Here is an 18731-nt window from a genome sequence, read left to right as displayed (position 1 = left end):
TCTGGAAAATAAAATATTAAAGATGTCAACAAATAATCCAAAACTTAGATTCAATATATATTTAACTATTTATACCCATTTAGATTTTAGAGAAATAGAGAAATCCAAATTTCTAGGGTTTTTTAATTTGCTCTCTCTCTCTCTCTCTCTTATTCTGTTTTTTCCTTTGGTTTTTCTCCATCAACAAAGAGTTAAAATTATTCATGAAATATAATAAGTTTAGGCATATTTGAAAGTCAAGTCAATTATAGAGAATGTCACACAAACTCTTTTTGTAAACTTAGAAACATCAGAAATTCATAATTCAAAAGGAATCTGATAAATGAAAATTTTATCTTCAAAGTCAAGAATTTAAGCCGTAGGTAGATATGTTTTCATTCACAACTGTTCAATAAATTGATATCTTTATTCAATACAAAAAAAAAATCATATTCAAAACCTTGTTAACAAGTAAATCGACAATAATTTAGTATTCAACAAAAAAAAAAATCATAGTTAAAGAAAATGATGTTTTAATTACAAACATAGCTATATGTTTTTAATAATTTTTTTTTTGAAATATCACAGTAGATTTGTTAGATATTCATGATGAGAAGTTAGGGTATAGATTTGTTAGATATTAATTCTTTATGTAATAGTTTTTATTATTTATAATATATTATCTCGCCTTAGTCAAAAAACAAAATCCATATTTTATTAAACTAAAAATGACTTTGTTGGAAAAATAAAAATTACCTTAAAAATAATATAAAAAGTGAATTTATAGTCTAATATGATCAAAGTGACTAAATATCAAAATCAAGACTCATATCAATGTTAGTATGAAGATCAGGTAAAAATCTAATCTTGTAGTACATGATCATCGTCAAATTAATATTAAGATTAGAGCCAAAATTATGGTAAAGATCAGGGCCAAAATCAAATAGATGCTTATTACATTGGTAATGATGTCATAATTTATTTTTATTAATTTTCTACAAAACATGATCATGTTTTTAAAATTTGACACGTGTCAAGATCCACCTATATGTATTACAATTAATTCCTCTCCAGGGGTGGAGGGTCCGAGTCTTTAGACTCAAATCGGGGCAGGATCGGGGTGAGCTAATATCGGGGCCAAGATCGGGGCCGGGACAAGGGGAGAACGGGGAGCCAAGATCGGGGCCAAAATGGGGAGGAGGGAGGACGGGGCACAGGCGGGGCAGAAGGGGCCGGGTCGGGGCAAGATCGGGGCCAAAATCGGGGAAGATCGGGGCCAAGATCGGGGCAGGTGCTAAAAATTAGGCGGGATGAACCAGTAATCCCAAGCGCCCGGAGGAGGCCGGAAAGAGAAAAGGGCGGGGGGGAGGGCGGGTCGGGGCCAACTGGCACCCCTAGAGACCATGGGTTTTGTCAATTCGAATCAACCGATTCTTGATCTGTAAACCACCGGTTCAGCTCTGTGAAACAAAATCACAATACGGCTGGTTTGTTCCAGACTTTTACAATTGGTGTTTCAGAGACGGACGAGATAATCACGCACAGTTCGAACCCTCTTCCCCCTCGCAAATTGCTTCAGAAATACAAGACCCCTTTCTCCCTCTCTCCTGCTTAACGAACCCACAGAAATACAGACTGCGTGAGCTCTCTGTGACTTTTGGTATTGGTTCCTGTTGGAGGTCTGCAATAGTGAGAGTAATGGCCTGTAACCTCGCTTCGTTTCTGGAGAGCTTGAACAATCCGGACTCCATTTCTTATCTGACGAAGCGGGAGGCGGCTGAGACTGATGAGTTTCTCATGGGTCCTCTTGGGTTTAGCATCGACTAGTTAATGGTTTGTGAAGTTTCCTTGTTTTCGCTTTCTAATGGGTTCTATTTTTAGTCTTTGTTGAACCGACTTCTCTCCGCCTGGTCTTTGTAGGAACTCGCCGGTTTGAGTTTTGCAACATCTGTCGCTTACTTACTTGCAGGAATTACCTGTTGCTTCTTTGATCTTTCCTTTTGTTGGTTCCGCATTTCGAATTTATTTTAAACATAATTGTGCAGCAGATTATTGTGGGCTTATACCTCTGATAACAATTAGGAAAGGGGAAGAAGAGAGAAATTTTCATTTGATTAAATTGGTCTATTGTGGAAACTTGTTGGTTCTAAACAGGAAATTGATTTTCATTGTGATTGATCAACTGCGAATATTTAATGTGAAGAAATCAGCAATCAAGATTATGGTAATACAAGAATGAACTCTGTAGATTATATGCTAGATTTTGGATGTTTGTGTTTGGATAAATGCTCAATGACCATATGAAGCCTTTGTCTTATCGTGCATCAATCTTCTAGGGGAAAGTACAGGCAATTTGCATGTAATGATTAACAGCAGCACTAGAATCAGTTAGGGCTGTAGCCTTTTGAAAATGGCAGCATCTGAAAAGAAACTAGTATTAACTGTATTTATGACAATAAAATTTCCTACATTGTTCTGAACTGTAGTATTTGCAGCAATCAATTCATCCAATAGATTAGAAAATGAAGTAATACAACCTTGTGAAAGCACCTATGTTTACGTTAGTCATTTCGCCTTGCTACAGACAAATGAAAATTTTTTGGATAAGAGAGAGGGGAAAAAAAAAGAGCGAAGGAGCAGAAAATCCCAAAGACTTCCAAGTAAAATTCAGGTCAGCCAAGTGGCTGAAGTCCTTGAGCTAGTACCCTATTTGAAGACTTAAAACTGCACATAAATAGATGGAAATGGTTTGAAAATATGTAAATCCTTGGTTCCCTGGTATTTTGAACTTCATTTCCAAGTGCTATGATCAGTAGTATGAACTATAGCTAATTACAATTGCTCAATAGTCCTCCAATCAACAGCCAGTGATTCATGAGGAGGGACTGTCATGAGCCAATGTAGAAGACCCAGAAATCAGCTTTTGTGGAGTCATACATTCTTGTTGGCCCTTAAATGCCTGAATCACTCAACCATGGCACTCTCTAGATGATAATTCAGTGTTTATTTACCTTGGTTTCTCATTGTTGAAACCATGGTACAAAATTCGATTGAAACCGTCGAATTTTTGAGTGAAATTTTGCATTTTGTGGAGCTCAAAACAAAACCATGGGGGAGCGAGAAAAAAAGTCCCAGGTTTCGATCAAAATCTGGGAAATTTCGACAAAACATGTTGAAACCTCAAAAATTCCCATTGGTCAAAACTTGGTCGAAACCTGAGTTGAATTGGCTGGACCAGCTAGTTCATTTCTTAAAAGTCCTTTTTATCGCATTAAATGCAAAGTTCCGAGCGCGATACATTCCAGCTCATTCTTCCCTCAAATTTCGACCATTCTTTGTATGTTTTTGGATCATTTCAAGCACTTTTAAGGACTCCTTTGTCAATTTTGGCCCTTCTTGGTGGATTGTTTCAAAAGTTTCCTAGCTTTGTTGCAAGGTAACCTAAGTTTCCCCAATTTTTTATTTTTTCCTTTCTTTTATGATCAATTGGTGTTGGACTGTTTTGAAATTTTTTTCCCATGGTCTCTATAGTAGGTAGATTTACAAGTGTATGTTGTTGGATTTAATCTTTGAAGTGTTCTACTTTTTTCTTTTTATTTTATTTTATTTTTTTTTATTTTTATGATTTTAAAAAATCCCAAAAAATTTACATTTTTTTGTTTGTTTCATGCTCAAATGATGTTGGGTTGAGTTGTCACTAGTAGGTATATTTACAAATGTAATTGATTGAATATGATTTTTGAAGTGTTCTACTATGTTTTTTTTATTATTTTTCTTGTATTTAATAATTACTATATTTTTAATTAGGAAAAAAAATTCCCAATGTTCGGCTGATCCTAGGGAGAGACCTCCACCACCAAAGCCAACAACGACCCTATGAAGAGTTAGGGACAAGGAGGGCCACTGAGGTTCACGGGGAGAGTCAATTCAGCCACGCTACCCAGGATGCCGATCACGGTGGACCAACATCTCGAGGTTGTACTTCCACCTACAGTCGAAAAGGGAAGGGGAAGTAGCATAGACACGGTATGAGGATGACACCTCATCGTATGGATCTTGCCATCCCGTGGATGTGGGTAGTTTGGCGGACTCCATGGGATCTATGACTTTAGATAAGTCGAGAGGCTCCACATCTGGATACTCGATACCAGCAGTAGCAAATCCCCACCCATTTGAGAGTGGTATGGAGAGTGTTGCATCTTCTTTTGGGACATGGTCATGCACCTTATGGTCATGAGTTTCCTCAGGATTATGGGGGGACATAACACTAATGGAACAAACTAGGATGTATTATCCAACATCTAACAAGAGGACAATATATGTGCACAAGGGTGCAACTTATGTGGATGCTAACTTAGGGGCACAAATGTTTGTGAAGCAAGTCTTCGGTGTGGAACCACAACCACTACCCTTGAGGCTGAATAAGGACTTCTCTATCATATTGTGTATTCCCTCAAATTGGATATCTTATGCATGTTGATAACCAAACCTATAGAATTGCAGTTGTCAATTACCTCGAGAGCCATAGGCATCACATGTCATGGGATTGTCTACGTTCGTTGGTTAGAGGAGAGGATATTACAGACATAGTACTACTCTAGACACGGGATGGTCCACCGAGGCACTCCTCTTGGCATTGAGCTAGTGAGTTGTACTTCCCTTTTATTTTTATTGTTAGTTACATTGTATTTGATGTTTTGAATTAAACTTGGAAGTTATATATTGAATGTTATGTACTTAAGTAGTTAATTTAATAGTGTACTTCTCGGACAACTTTATATTGATGTTATGTACTTTGAATGACATATCTACATTGATTTTTTTAGCAAGAATGTATGTGTCAATGTGTTCTTTATACTCTAGTTATCTTATATACAAAGTTTCACCCTAAAACTTGTAGGAAAAAGTCCCAAGTTTCCACAAAATTTCCCAAGTTTCCCATTTTTAGCTAGTCGAAACTTAAGTTATCCCTGAATTTTTTTTCCTTGGTTGAAACTGCCTCCATTATCTTTAAAAACCACTTTAAAAAAAATGTAGAATAATTTAAAACAAAATGGGTGCTTTATGGGAATTATTACTTTGGCGTTTACAAGCCAATGAACAGTGTCATATGCTTGCTCTCTGTGGTTCGGAAAATAGTAGTGGTTAGCCTGGTTGTTGTTCATCATCAACATCACTTTGGATATAAATCATGTGTTTTTTTATCCACAACATACTCTTGTGCCTCACAGCAATTTGGTTACTCAGGTATTGTGTTGAACTAAATATGAACTTGTTGTTTAAACAAAGTGGAGTTCATCATTGAGACATCTTTCTAAGAAATGTTTTTGTAGCTCAAATCATTGTCACTTCATTTCTTGTCAATTGAAGACCTACATGCAGACCTGTCAAATAACTTTGACATTATAGTGGATGTGCTATTTGGATTCTTCTTCCTTGGTAGTAAATTTCCCCCCACCCCTTTTTTAATATTTATAAGTCATGAACACAGGATGATATTACTGAAAAAAGGGAAGGCTTTATTATATACTCTGATGAAATAGGAATTGAAGTGTTTTATTCTTCTGTATATTATTCAAAACTTTACAATCAATATATACACAGCTACTATCTATGAAATAGGAAAGAAGCTATACAGGTGCCATCTACAGAATAGGAAGATATCCTATACAGCTACTATCTACAAAATAGGAAAAAATATACTACTTAGAAGATTAGAATAAATGAGTAATCTACCTAGAATAGAAAAATACAATAAGAAAAATACCTGTAATAGAATATTACAATATGATCTACTTAGATTAAAGATACTAATAAAATATTATGATATGATTCTAAGATTTTCCACACTCCCCCTCAAGCTGGTGAATAGGCATTCTCCATTCCCAGCTTGGATATGCATTTTTGAAAGGTTGAGCTGCTCAATCCTTTAGTAAGTACATCAGCAAGTTGACTATGTGTAGACACATGGGGCGTACAAATCAGTCCGCTACTCAGCTTCTCTTTGATGAAGTGTCTGTCAATCTCAATGTGCTTGGTTCAGTCATGTTGAACAGGGTTATATGCTATACTGATTGATGATTTGTTGTCACAGTAGAGTCTCTCATTGGTCCACCCCATTCAACCTTTAGGTCTTCTAAGATAATCTTCAACCAAAGTAATTCACATATTCCTTGAGCCATTGCACAAAATTCGGCTTCTGCACTTGACCAGGCCACAACATTCTACTTGCTCCTCCATGTCACAAGATTGCCACCAAGGAAGGTGCAATATCCTGTGGTTGACCTTCTATCTACTGCTGACCTTGCATAATCAACATCAGTGTATGCTTCTAGTATCATTCCTTTATTCCTTTTAAATAAAAGGCCTCTCCCTGGCGTCCCTTTTAAATATTATAGCACACGGTGAGCTGTATGCAAGTGAATTTCCTTTGGATTGTGCATGAATTGGTTGATTACAACTGCATATGCTATGTCTGGCCTTGTGTGAGACAAGTAGATTAGTCTTCCTACTAGTCTTTGATACATCTCTTGGTCCACAACAACATCTTCTTCTGCATTCCTAAGTTTACTGTTGGGATCTATTGGAGTGCTTGCTGGTTTACACGCGGTCATTCCTGTTTCTTTAAGGAGATCAGTGATATATTTTGTTGAGAGATGAAAATGCCTTGTTGAGAGTGAGCAACTTCAATGCCAAGGAAGTATTTTAATCTTCCTAAAGCTTTGATCTCAAATTCCTTAGCCAAGCATTGAGTCAAATTTTGTTTCTCTTTTACTTCATTTCCTATCACTATTATGTCATCAACATACACAAGTAGTGCCGTGACTCCCCCTGATGATGAGTGTTTGATGAACAATGTATGGTCTCCTTGACTTTGCTTGTAACTCATACTAATCATGACTTTAGTAAATCCACCAAACCATGCCCGCGGTGACTGTTTGAGTCCATATCAGGCCTTTTTTAACTTGCATACAGTATTAACAGCCAAATCATTCTCATAACCCGGTGGAACCTCCATGTAAATTTCTTCCTTTAGTTCACCATGCAAGCTGCATTTTAACATCAAACTGTTGCAAGTCCCAACCATAATTTTCCGCCAAGGATAGTAAGATTCTAACAGTATTCATTTTTGCAACTGAAGCAAATGTTGAAAGGTAGTCAATCCCGTAAGTTTGGGTGTAGCCCTTGGCTACCAACCTTGCTTTGTACCTTTCTAAAGATCCATTTGCTTGATACTTCAATGTATTAGACCCATTTGCACCCCACAAGTTTCTTCCCTTTTGGTAACCTTACAAGTTCCCAGGTTCCATTGCTTTCTAATGCTTCCATCTCCACATTCATAGCTTGCTTCCACTCCTTATTGGATAAAGCCTCAGATAAGTTGTTAGGAATGGCAATGGTGTTTAAACTTACCAGAAAGGCTCTATGAGATGGGTAAAAATGTTTAAAGACAAGAATTGGGCAAGAGGGTACATGGGTTTCGTTGTGCATTCTCTAGTGCCTTTCGTAATGGCAATAGGAAGGTCTAGTTCATTACTATCTGTGGGCACATCAGATTCGATTTGTAGTGAAGGATTAGTCATTTGTACCTCATTTCCAGAATTTGGATTGGAGTCTTGAACTTGCACTGATTCTGGAACAAGATTCTTCTTCCTTGAGAACACCTTTCCTTAGCCAAATCTTACATGCTCAGTATCAAAAATAGGCTCTTTCATTTCAAAGTTTGACATATGTTCATGTTGTTCACATTTTGACACAGGTGAGTCTGACATAAGTTTAGGTTGTTCACAGTTTGACTCATGTGACATAGTAAAGTATTTGGGAGTGAACTCTAAGTCAAGTAAGGAATTCCCATTTTTATCTTCCATTATTGAATGCTCCCCCTGAAGATGAGATGTGGAAAAATAAGACTTTTATGTTCATGAAAAGTGACATCAATGGAAACATAGAACCTTTTTTAAGGAGGGTGATAGCACTTACAGCCCTTTTGAGTGGAGGAATATCCTATAAATAAACATTTGAGTGCTCTAGGATCTAATTTACCCCGATGTGGTCCATGAATATAAACAAATGAGACACACCCAAAAATTCGAGGAACAAGGTTATTTTTCGTTTGTAGGTTTGGGTAGAACTGGGAAAGGACATCCATTGGACTCTTGAATCCTAAGACTCTCGAAGGCAGCCGATTTATGAGATGAGTTGTTGTGAGGACTGCTTCCCCCCAAAATGATTGAGGCACATTGTATTGGAATAGGGAGGCTCTAGTTACATCAAGAAGGTGGCCATTTTTCCGTTCAACTACTTCGTTTTGTTGTGGGGTATCAACGCACGATGACTCATGTATAATTCCCTCCCTTTGAAAGAATGAAGTTAGAATTTGATTGAAATAGTCTCTGGCATTATCAGATCTAAATCTTTTTATACTAACTCCAAATTGGTTTTTAACCATGGAATGGAAGTTGGGAAGAACACAACTAACGTCGGATTTGTTTTTGAGTAGAAAATCCATGAGACACGAGTGCAATCATCAATGAATGACACGAACCACCTAGCCCCAGACACATTAGGAACTCTAGAAGGACCCCAAATATCACTATGAATGAGATAAAAGGGGATGGAACTTCTTTTCTTGCTTAAAGGAAGTGGTACACGCTTGTGTTTAGCAAGCTCACACACATCACAATGAAACTCATCAACATGTATGCCATGAAACAAAGAAGGAAACAAAAGATTGATTACCCTAAAGGAAGGATGTCCAAGTCTGTGATGGTAAAGCCAGATTTTTTCTTTATTGGTTTTAGAAGGACTACCATTAGTAGCATGTGATTGGCTTGGTGCCTCAAGGTAGTAGAGTCCATCCCTTTCTCTAGCATGTTCAATCGTCCTCCCCGAATCCTTGTCCTGAAATACACAATGACTATGGTGAAAGACTACATTACAATGTAAATCTTGCGTGAGTTTCTTCACAGAAACGAGATTTGTAGATAGTCTAGAAACATGTAGGACATTTTTCAAGGTGAGGGATGAGTTGAGCTCAATATTTCCAGTTCCAGCCACAGTAGTTAATGAGCCATCAGCAGTAGCTATCTTCCTACTACTTGGACAGGGAGAATATGTGGTGAAAAGATTTGGTGAGTGTGTCATGTGGTCAGCTGCACCTGAATGTATGATCCAGGGGCTTGAAAGAGAATTACTAGAGACATTTAATCCAATAGAAAGTGGAAACTCACCAAAATATGCCAAAGAACATGTACCTGGTTTTTTGTTAAGGTTGCTCAAAAGAGTTTTTACATGTTCTATGTCCTCCTGATTAAGGCTAGCAACCTCTTTATTAGTGGCTTCGAGTTGTTTGTGCGAGATGTAACATGCGCCTGACCATTATTTCCAGATTGCTCTCCTTTGTGCCCTCACTCTCGGCTAGGAGGTTTACCATGAAGTTTCCAGCATCTTTCCCATGTGTGACAAGCTTTCTTGCATTATGTACACCATATATTGTCTCTATTTTTCTGTTTGGATTGCCCAATTTTTCCACTTTCAGCAGCAAATGCCTTGTCGGTTGTGGGAGTTGAATGCTCTCCTCTTTGAGATACCATTGCTGAACTATCAACACTTGTAGGCTCTAACATCAGTCCTCTTCTGCTCTCTTCCCCTCGAACCAATGCTACAACTTCATTGAAACACGGCACATCTGGTTTTCCAAGAATCTGAACCCTTATTTGGTCAAAACTCAGGATTTAACCCTACCAAAAAATCATAGACTCTATCTTGCTCAATGTACTGCTTTACTACTGCAGCATCCCAGAGCACTTCGTCTTGATGACTCGGTAATGATCCAACCCTTGCCACAAAGCTTTCAGCTGGGTGGCATATTCTGTAACTATTTTATTTCCTTGTTTGGCTGCTACTTTTTTAACCTTGACCTCATAGACTTGGGCCGCATCTCTCGCCTTAGAATACGTCTGTTGGATAGCCTCCCAAATGTCTTTGGCAGTTGCCAAGAACATGCATGTATCACTGATTTTTGGAATCATAGAATTCCACATCCATGCCATAATCATAGAATCTTCTTCGTCCCATGCTTCATATTTTGAATCTCCTGGTTTCGGTCCATCTCCAATCAGGTGGCTCATCTTTCCTTTGCCCTTCATAATGGTCCAAATGAGTTGAGACCATTTTAAATAATTTCTTCCATCGAGCCTGTAGGCAGATTGAATATTCTGCAATTCTCCATTCTGCAGATTTTTTTATTGTCTGATCAAATGCAGTCCCGGAAGTAACCTCTCTTGGTTCTGACATACTCTTTGTTGGTGCTTAAAAATAGTATGTGAAACAGTAACCAAAGATGCAATAGAACGACAGACAAGATGGAGAAAGAAAAAATCTGTTTTTCAAGTAAGGAAAAAAAAAAACAGAATAGAGCTGAATAAAGAATGGCGATAAAGGCCAAAGGAAGAATAATCTTTATGTGGCGGAAACACCAGAGATTAAAGGCAATGAAGGCTTGAAAGCTGGACAGCAATCCCAAGATTGGTTGGCTCTGATGCCATGACGAAATAGGAATTGAAGTGTTTTATTCTTCTGTATATTATTCAAAACTTTACAATCAATATATACACAGCTGCTATCTATGAAATAGGAAAGAAGCTATACAGGTGCCATCTACAGAATAGGAAGATGTCCTATACAGGTACTATCTACAAAATAGGAAAAAATATCCTACCTAGAAGATTAGAATAAATGAGTAATCTACCTATAATAGAAAAATACAATAAGAAAAATACCTGTAATAGAATATTACAATCTGATCTACTTAGATTAAAGATACTAATAAAATATTATGATATGATTCTAAGATTTTCCACACTCCATATTAGTTGAAAGCTTCAAATTTGATGTAGCTTGATGTCTGGTATCTGTGTATGGACATTTCCATCTTTTGCATTTGTTTACAGTTGGTTAATTGCATCAAAGTGCTTTCTTCTACATTTTTGGTGAAAATTCTGCAATGGATTCTTTATCTGTCACTTGTAAAAAATGGAATAGACTCATCTTTCAGATCCTTTTTACTCTCCAAATCCCAGAAACCCATCTGAACATAGCTTCATATATGTATCAAATCCAAGGATGGTACAGATTCTGTAAATTCTCAAAGCATAATTAAATTCTCTTGAGTAGTTAGCCAGGGGGAGAACTAGAAGAATTCAAACAGTTGAAAAACAAGATCATGGTGCATCTTAAAGGAAGAAGTGAATAAAATGTAATGGAAAGCAGTAATATGTGCTTCATTGATAAACAAAGAGAATGAGACCCCAAAGAAAGGAAGACATTTTCATCTGGCCAACAATTCCCCCCCCCCCCCCGAGAAACAGAGATAAAGAGCAAACTAGAATGTTGTCAAAAGGAGATGAAGATTAGGTTGAAAAAGGACCATGGAGTTTGCTTCCAGCGGTATTAATTATCTGGTGCAAACGAAAGAACTGGTTGTGAAATAACTTGCTTGGGTGGTTCTAGTTTTCAACTAATTCATTGAGTTGGGGTGTTTGCTATGGCCTTGATCAAAGTCTTATGCATTTAGTAAAATCGTCTCCATCAAGTTTTGTGTTAGTCTGATGTATCCAGCCCCCAGGCAGTCCCAAAAGAGCCTAGAAGGGACCCAAGCCCATCTGGAATATGGACCAAACAAAGAGGAGCCAAAACTGACATAGGGGCAAAATGGTCATTTTCACCCCTTAGATCGAGTAGGGTTAGTTCAGAATTAATTCTGATTTTTAATTTTGGTTTTATTTTTGAAGTTTCCAAGAAAACCCTAATCTTCCCAAACTTAATCCCCTATCTCTGAAACAGTTTCTAACTTACAGATTAGTAGTGTTACTAATTCTGAATTACAGAAACAGCAAACCTAGCCCCTTCCCAACCCTAGCTAAATCCCTAAATTTGCCCCTAAATTCAAATTCAGATTTGAATTTTGAAATTCAGCAAAGTTCAGACCTTTTTCACCAAACCCAGCAGCCTTATAGACCCTAAAACCCCTAATCAGTGCTGGTTCTTATTAAAGAGGGTCCTGGTTAGCAAACCCTAAACCTGGATTTATATCTAGTCATTTTAAATAGGATCAAGAATTTAGGATTAGAGAAGAAGAAGAAGTAGAGAGGAGAAAAAGTTTTCCATGATGGGGCTGTGAAGCTTCTAAAATTGATGAAGACTCCACAGCTTTCTATTGTATTTATTGAAAGAAATTACATGGCTGAACATAACTGAAAAACAGAAAACATAATCCTTTGGTCTAATCCATAGAAAAACAGTCCTAAAAGGACTCAACTAGCTGCTTATTCCTGTAGAGAGTTAGTGCCTGGCGCTAATTCTTGATAGGACCTTTTTTTGTCCCCAAAATGCCCTTCCAATTTTCCCCCTCAAGCTGGAGTATATATATATTGTTCATGCCTAGCTTGTTACTGATATAATCAACCCTTGCCCCCCAATAACTTAGTGAATTAATCTGCTAATTATTCCCCTGCGCAGACATAACTGGGAGATATCAATCCTTACTATAGATTCTCTTGAACAAAGTGGCAATCAACTTCAATGTCCTTTGTGCACTCATGAAACACAAGGTTTGATGCTATATGAATGGCCACCTAGTTACCACGCCTTAGTAACATAGGAGACTTCTCATCAAAACTAAGTTCTTTAAGTAGTTTTCTATCCAAAGTAATTCACAATTTGTCTGTGCCATTGCATGATACTTTGATTATGCACTTGACCTAGCAACCACAGTTTGCTTTTTGCTCTTCCATGACACCAGATTTCCTCCAAAAAAAAAGTACAATGACCTGTAGTGGACCTCCTGTCAACTGGAGAACCTGCCCAATCAGCATCTGAGAATCCTTCCACCCACCTATGACCATGATGTGAATATAGTTCCCAGCATCTAGGAGCACTCTTGAGATACCTAAAAATCCTCATAGCTGCATCCTAATGGACTGTCCTTGGAGCAGACATAAACTGACTTTTAACACTAACTGGGAAGGCTGTGTCCGGGCTTGTTACTGTCAAATGGTTCAACTTGCCAACCAATCTTGATACTTTTCAGGATTATCAAGAATTTCCCCATCATCTGGCATAAGTTTCAGGTTTGGGTCCATGGAAGTCTCTAGAGGATTGGATCGAAGCGTTCCTGTTTTAGATAGTAAGTTGGTAAAACATACTTTCTCTGTGATAGAAAAATACCCATCCTGTTTTCTGCTACCTCAATACCCAAAAATTACTTGAGTCGACTCAAATCCTTAGTCTAAAATTTTTGCTGTAGGTGAGTCTTCAATTTATCCATACCTGCTGAATTGTCTTTAGTAAAAATGACGTCATCAACATATACAACGGGGAATTGCTTTACAGCCCTGGAGTGATGGGAGAACTCCGAGTGATCACTCTCACTCCTAGTCAACCCAAATCAGTAACCATAGAGGTGAAGCATCTGAACCATGCTCTAGGTGATTGTTTCAGCTCCTATAAAGATTTCTTGGGTTTACATACCAAACCACTCTCCTCCTGAGCAACAAAAACCCAAAAGGGTGCTCCATGTATACTTCTTCCTATAGATCACCAGGAAGAAAAGCATTCTTCACATTAAGCTGATAGAGCAAACTAATGAAACGTCACAGCTAAGAACACCAACAAATGGATAGAAGTAAGTTTAGCTACCAGGGAGAAAGTGTCTAAGTAGTCAATACTGTAATCCTGAGCATACCCCTTAGCCCACAAGCTGAGTCTCCTGACGAGCAAGGGTGCCATCAGGATTACCTTAACTACAAATACACATCCAATAGCAGTTTTCCTTGTTGATAGAGGGACCAGATCCCAAGTTTGGTTTCTTCAAGGGCTCACAACTCATCATACATGGCACCAAACCACCCAGGACCAGCCAATGCCTCTGAGACAGATTTGGGAAGGGGATAATTTTCAACTGTAGACAAACAGGCATAAAAGTGAGAAAGGTTGGAATAAGCAACAATTAGTGAAAAGTAAATATTGATAGTACATGACTTCTAGTTTATTTTGTCTGAGAATCATCATTGAAATTACTGATAATTGCTGATTGGTCTATTATGGTACCTGAGTAAAGTTAGAAGTAATGAGGATCTCTGTGATTTTATGCAACCAGTGAATGAGAGAACAATGCTATCATTTGGTTTTCTTCCAAGATTGTTTATTTGTTAATGTTTTCAATGCATATAGAATGGTCAGAGGTCATCAGGGTAATTCAATTAGAACCTACATATTTTCATTTTGTCTCCTGAGAAACATACACATTAAAAATCTTCATCTATCTACAATTGTTGTTATTTATATCCGTTATGCTTATGCGTGCCTTGAATTCTTCTAGCCAATTTGAAGTTTGCCCTGTTTCAAAATTTTGGTGATGACTTGGGGGAAATTTTTATGTGGCTGGTGATGGTAGCGTAGGGCTTGGGCCAATAGGAGAAGTATGTATATGTTCTATAATCTTGTTGCACAAAAGAGTGAAAGAAGTGAGATTGTAAACTTTTGAGTTAGGGTTATGGAAATGACTAGTTCTCCACTTCTTCTTCCATTACTTACTGAATTATTTTCACTTTTTCACCCTCACCCTTGGATGTAGCACCTTAAATCTTTACCATCTTTGCTCTGTTTTGTTTTCTTTGTGTTTCATGCTTACCATTATTTGATTTTATTGTCTCCCGAAAAATTACTTGCCCACATACAAAGGCCCTACCGTGGTCCATAACTGAGTGAAACGTCCTGAACCTTTATTATTCATTACATCCATCTTGCCCTCAACCATTTTCCTCCTTTAGGATTCTTCAATTTTCCTGTATCCCTTGAATCCCAAGTCACAAAACAAGGCATCTAGTGTTGATATAAGGTTTGTTGAACAACATTGGGACTGATAATTTGTAAGTGATGCAGTTGTAGGACATTATTTTGACATCATTTATCCTTTTAGGCAAGAGTGGAAGGAATTGTGCAGAAGCTTTCTAATGAAGAATCTGAGGATTACTTCAATAGTCTTCCTCGTTGTGCTCAGATCAGAGATTAGTTAGCATGCAGGTCCCTCTTTCTCATCTTGCTGCTTGCGTATAACTTACTGATGTTCAATGATGTATTTTCTAAACTAGGTAAATATTACATTGGTGTGTTCTCTGACCATGAAGATTAAGCCTATTAACCCTATTACCTCCCTTCAGAGTGTCATTATTCCTGGAAGGGGTGCTCTTTATCGAGAATATTAAGAACTGGAAGCAAAATCCTCTGATGGGTGAGTTTGAGAAAGTTTTTTCTAATTTTATGATAACTTATCAAACACATTCAAGTTGAAACTTTTGCGAAATACTGAATATATTGCTCTACAGTATGGTCCATTTATTCATTACTACAAAATTTCATCTACAAGTTGAATAGCCACAAATTTCAGATGGACCTTGATATGAAGCAAATATTATCTTGGAATTCACGGAACATCCATTTACATGTAAAACACTTTTCTCTTGGCTTCAATTATAAATTGGGCGTTGACGGTAGGAAGTTCAAGATTAGCCTTCTTCAATGTACGGAGTTATGATTTAAGCCCAAAAGCTGGGGATGGGATTGGCTAAAACCAGTAACAATTGAGCTTTGGCAAGAACAACAGTCTCATTTGCATGATCTGTGTGTCAATCTGAATGAATTTTCCTGGAATAGAGCTGACTTGGATAATAAAAACCTCACCCTCTCTTTCTTTTTGTTAGGCTGCAATATTCTCTTCAAGAGATCAACCGGGAGGCCTGTAAGGAAAGTTGATTGGTTGGCCCCTTGACTAATATTTCTATTTTTATTCTTGTCTAATTATCTTGATACAGATCTGTTTATTAATTTTTACATATGATTTGGTTATACTGTTGTGAGTCATACATAATGCATTGCAAGAATAAGTAATTTGCATGGTTAATTTCATGAAATTATGATTGGTGAGTGTTAACTCATGTAACAAACAGGGTAATTTGAGTCTGCTTATGAATGTGTCTTTCCTGTACAACTTTTATGGAGAAAAAAATGTTGTGTTAGAACTAGTATCCCCTATTCTGTTACTGTGGACTACTTCTATCGTAAAGAATGTGTTTGGTAATAATAAATAAGAAGAAATATTTTGAAACAGAATGCATTAAGTAGCATGGAAATACTTCTCTCCTCTTCATCTTGCATTCTTAAACACTCCTCAGCATCTGCCTAGAGAAACAAAACTATCCTTTCGATCTGACTTTCTGTAATCAAGCTGGCATGCTAGACATAGAAAACACTACAGCACGACCAGTTGAAGTGTTCTTAGTAATTCTACCAAACCTCCCTTTCAGAACATTGTTACCACAAAAAACATCTCAGAGATGGGTTCCAACCAGACCCCTTGCCAAGCAACTAAGAGATTGAGGGACTGAAAGATTAGGTTAAAGGTTTTTGCCCTTGGCAAACTTGCCTACACAAGGGCCACAGAGACATGCTCGTTGGGCTGAAGCAGTAATTGCTGTACCAGGGTTTGCCTCAGGGCCTTCTTGGGAAGGAATTTCCTGTATGATTTCAAGGTTTTGTCTACAGGCTTAGAGCGTTGGGCAAGCATTAGTGCTGTGAGATTTTCCTTTTAAGACCCGGCCCGAGAGGGGGAACGGCCAAAACACCACAATGAGTTGGGCGACGGACCACCACCGCAACAGGCACCCAAAGTGCAACAAAGAAAATAAACAAAAGCAAGCACCGAGCGGGCCCAAAGCCACACCACGGAAATACCCAACCAGGGTTGAATACCAAACACCAGAATGAGCAGCGAACACCAACCGCAGCAAATGCAAGACAGCCACCAACCCCAACCCGACAAACCCAACGGCACAACCCGCGGCGAACACCAACCCGAAGCAAATGCAAGGACAAGGGCACCAACCCCAACCCCAGACAAGCCAACGCGGCACAAGAAACCAATAACAGCCCAAAACACAGAGCTAGACCACACTAAACAAACCTAGAAAATAAAGACACACGGAATACGGGACCCAACGGAAGATGCAGGACAAACGCCCAACCCCAACCAGTCCTCTAAAAAGCCATACAACCAGCCCCGGCTCCCCTCACCCGCAAAAACAAAACCACCCAAGCCGACCCAAGCCAACCAACGCGGCGACCTCCACGCACCCAAGCCCAAACGCCGGGAGTGCCCCTATAGAAAAACCGAGTTGAATCAAACCGAGCCCGACAAACAATGAGTGTAACACAAACGGACTAACCGAGATACAAGAACAACCACCGGGGAGACGAAGCGAACCTCCCAAAACAGCCAAGGACGGACACCGAGAAGAGGATAACGGACCGAGGAGCAAACCGAGCAGACAAACAGGGGATGACAACGGACAACGAGACCCAAGAACAACCACCGTGGTGAAGACAAGAAGCGGAAGCCCCAAAAGGCCAAGGACCGGGACCACCAGAAGAGGTTGATCAAATTGGACGAGACCCTCAAAACGGGATTTTGAGTTTTCTTTATTGCATTGGATTTTTTCTGAACTTTTTGTGTGTTGTGTACCATATCAAAACCCACTTAAGTTGCCAACAATGACAACACCTTCATTTTAGGCCAATGGAACAACAATAATGTTTCTGAAGAAGGTAGTGTTTGGTGCTGATCAAGTGATCGTTTCCTGATCATGGACTCAACTCTTAGAAACAAGGGTAAAACCCTGTACGTTGACAATCCTCTAAGACCCTTCTAAAAGTGAGAAAGGGAGAGCCAGTTCATTCTTCTGTTCTTTTGCTAGGAACGTGGCATTTGAAATACAAGTTTTCAGAAATGCAGATATTCTTCTGTTGACACTTCTTTTCTGACTGTACTAATTAATCTTGTCACCTGGGTGTAATAGGACATGTTTCACTGTCCATGGAGGTGATTTCTATTCTATAGGACATTGGATTTGTTTTGAGAAACATTAACCAAAAAACAAAAGATGTTGTATCCAACTAGTTCATTGGCAAGCCATTAATGTTCAAAAAGATTTCTAGCATAACCGAAACTGATAACATTCGGATACTGGCAAGTTTTAGAATGAACACTGAGAAATCAAAGACAGATCGAGATAAAAACATACACGCAAATTTAACGTGTTTCACACACCATCACAGTATGCTATGTACGTCCATGGGAAAAGATTTTTCATGATATAGGAAGAAAATTATAATGAATATCTTTCAATTAATCATTAGAACGGGATTACAAGAACAATGAGTACATATCTTGAGACTTTAATCAAGTAAATGGTTTGACCCATTAATACAGCCTCTGTTTCCATCATGGATCTGCTTAATCAGGTCATTCAAGTCACCCATCAAAATATGTCGATGCAATCTTCAAAGTCGGGTGCAAGATCGTGATCCTCTATTAAGCGGTTGGGAGTTTCTGTTTTTCAATCAATGCAACATCAACATCCCCAGTAAGAACCCTAATTTATAATTTGCAAGATTTGTTGCAGTCGTTTTCAAGTAAATGAGCTAAGATGAAATTTTCTTTCATACAAATAAGATTCGATACAAAGTAGCAGAGAAAAATCAACGAAGTCCAAGTGGACTTCAGGGCTTCAAAGAGTGTGGGGGGCTTATTTTTCCGAATGCTTATGGTTGTCTTTTCTTCATGTTTGGTTGGGGTTGATCCTGATCACTTACCTAACTTGGCTCCACCATGAAGCATCAGCAATGGCGTTTCAATC

General features: G+C 38.3%; 1 long non-coding RNA gene across 1 annotated transcript; it reads left to right on the top strand.

Annotated features, from left to right (window-relative positions):
• Window positions 1-1411: 1411 nt before the first annotated feature.
• Window positions 1412-16620, top strand: LOC149016434 (uncharacterized). Its single transcript, XR_016173325.1, has 3 exons — window positions 1412-1812; window positions 14960-15063; window positions 15201-16620. It is a non-coding gene; the product is annotated as an uncharacterized LOC149016434 (long non-coding RNA).
• Window positions 16621-18731: the final 2111 nt, after the last annotated feature.

This window comes from Hakea prostrata, chromosome 5 (assembly GCF_041222555.1).
Source record: "Hakea prostrata isolate BN-2017 chromosome 5, UWA_Hpros_2, whole genome shotgun sequence".
Lineage (NCBI taxonomy): Eukaryota > Viridiplantae > Streptophyta > Magnoliopsida > Proteales > Proteaceae > Hakea > Hakea prostrata.
Note: the sequence above shows the minus strand (reverse complement) of the source record. Positions and strands in the feature narration are given on the sequence as shown.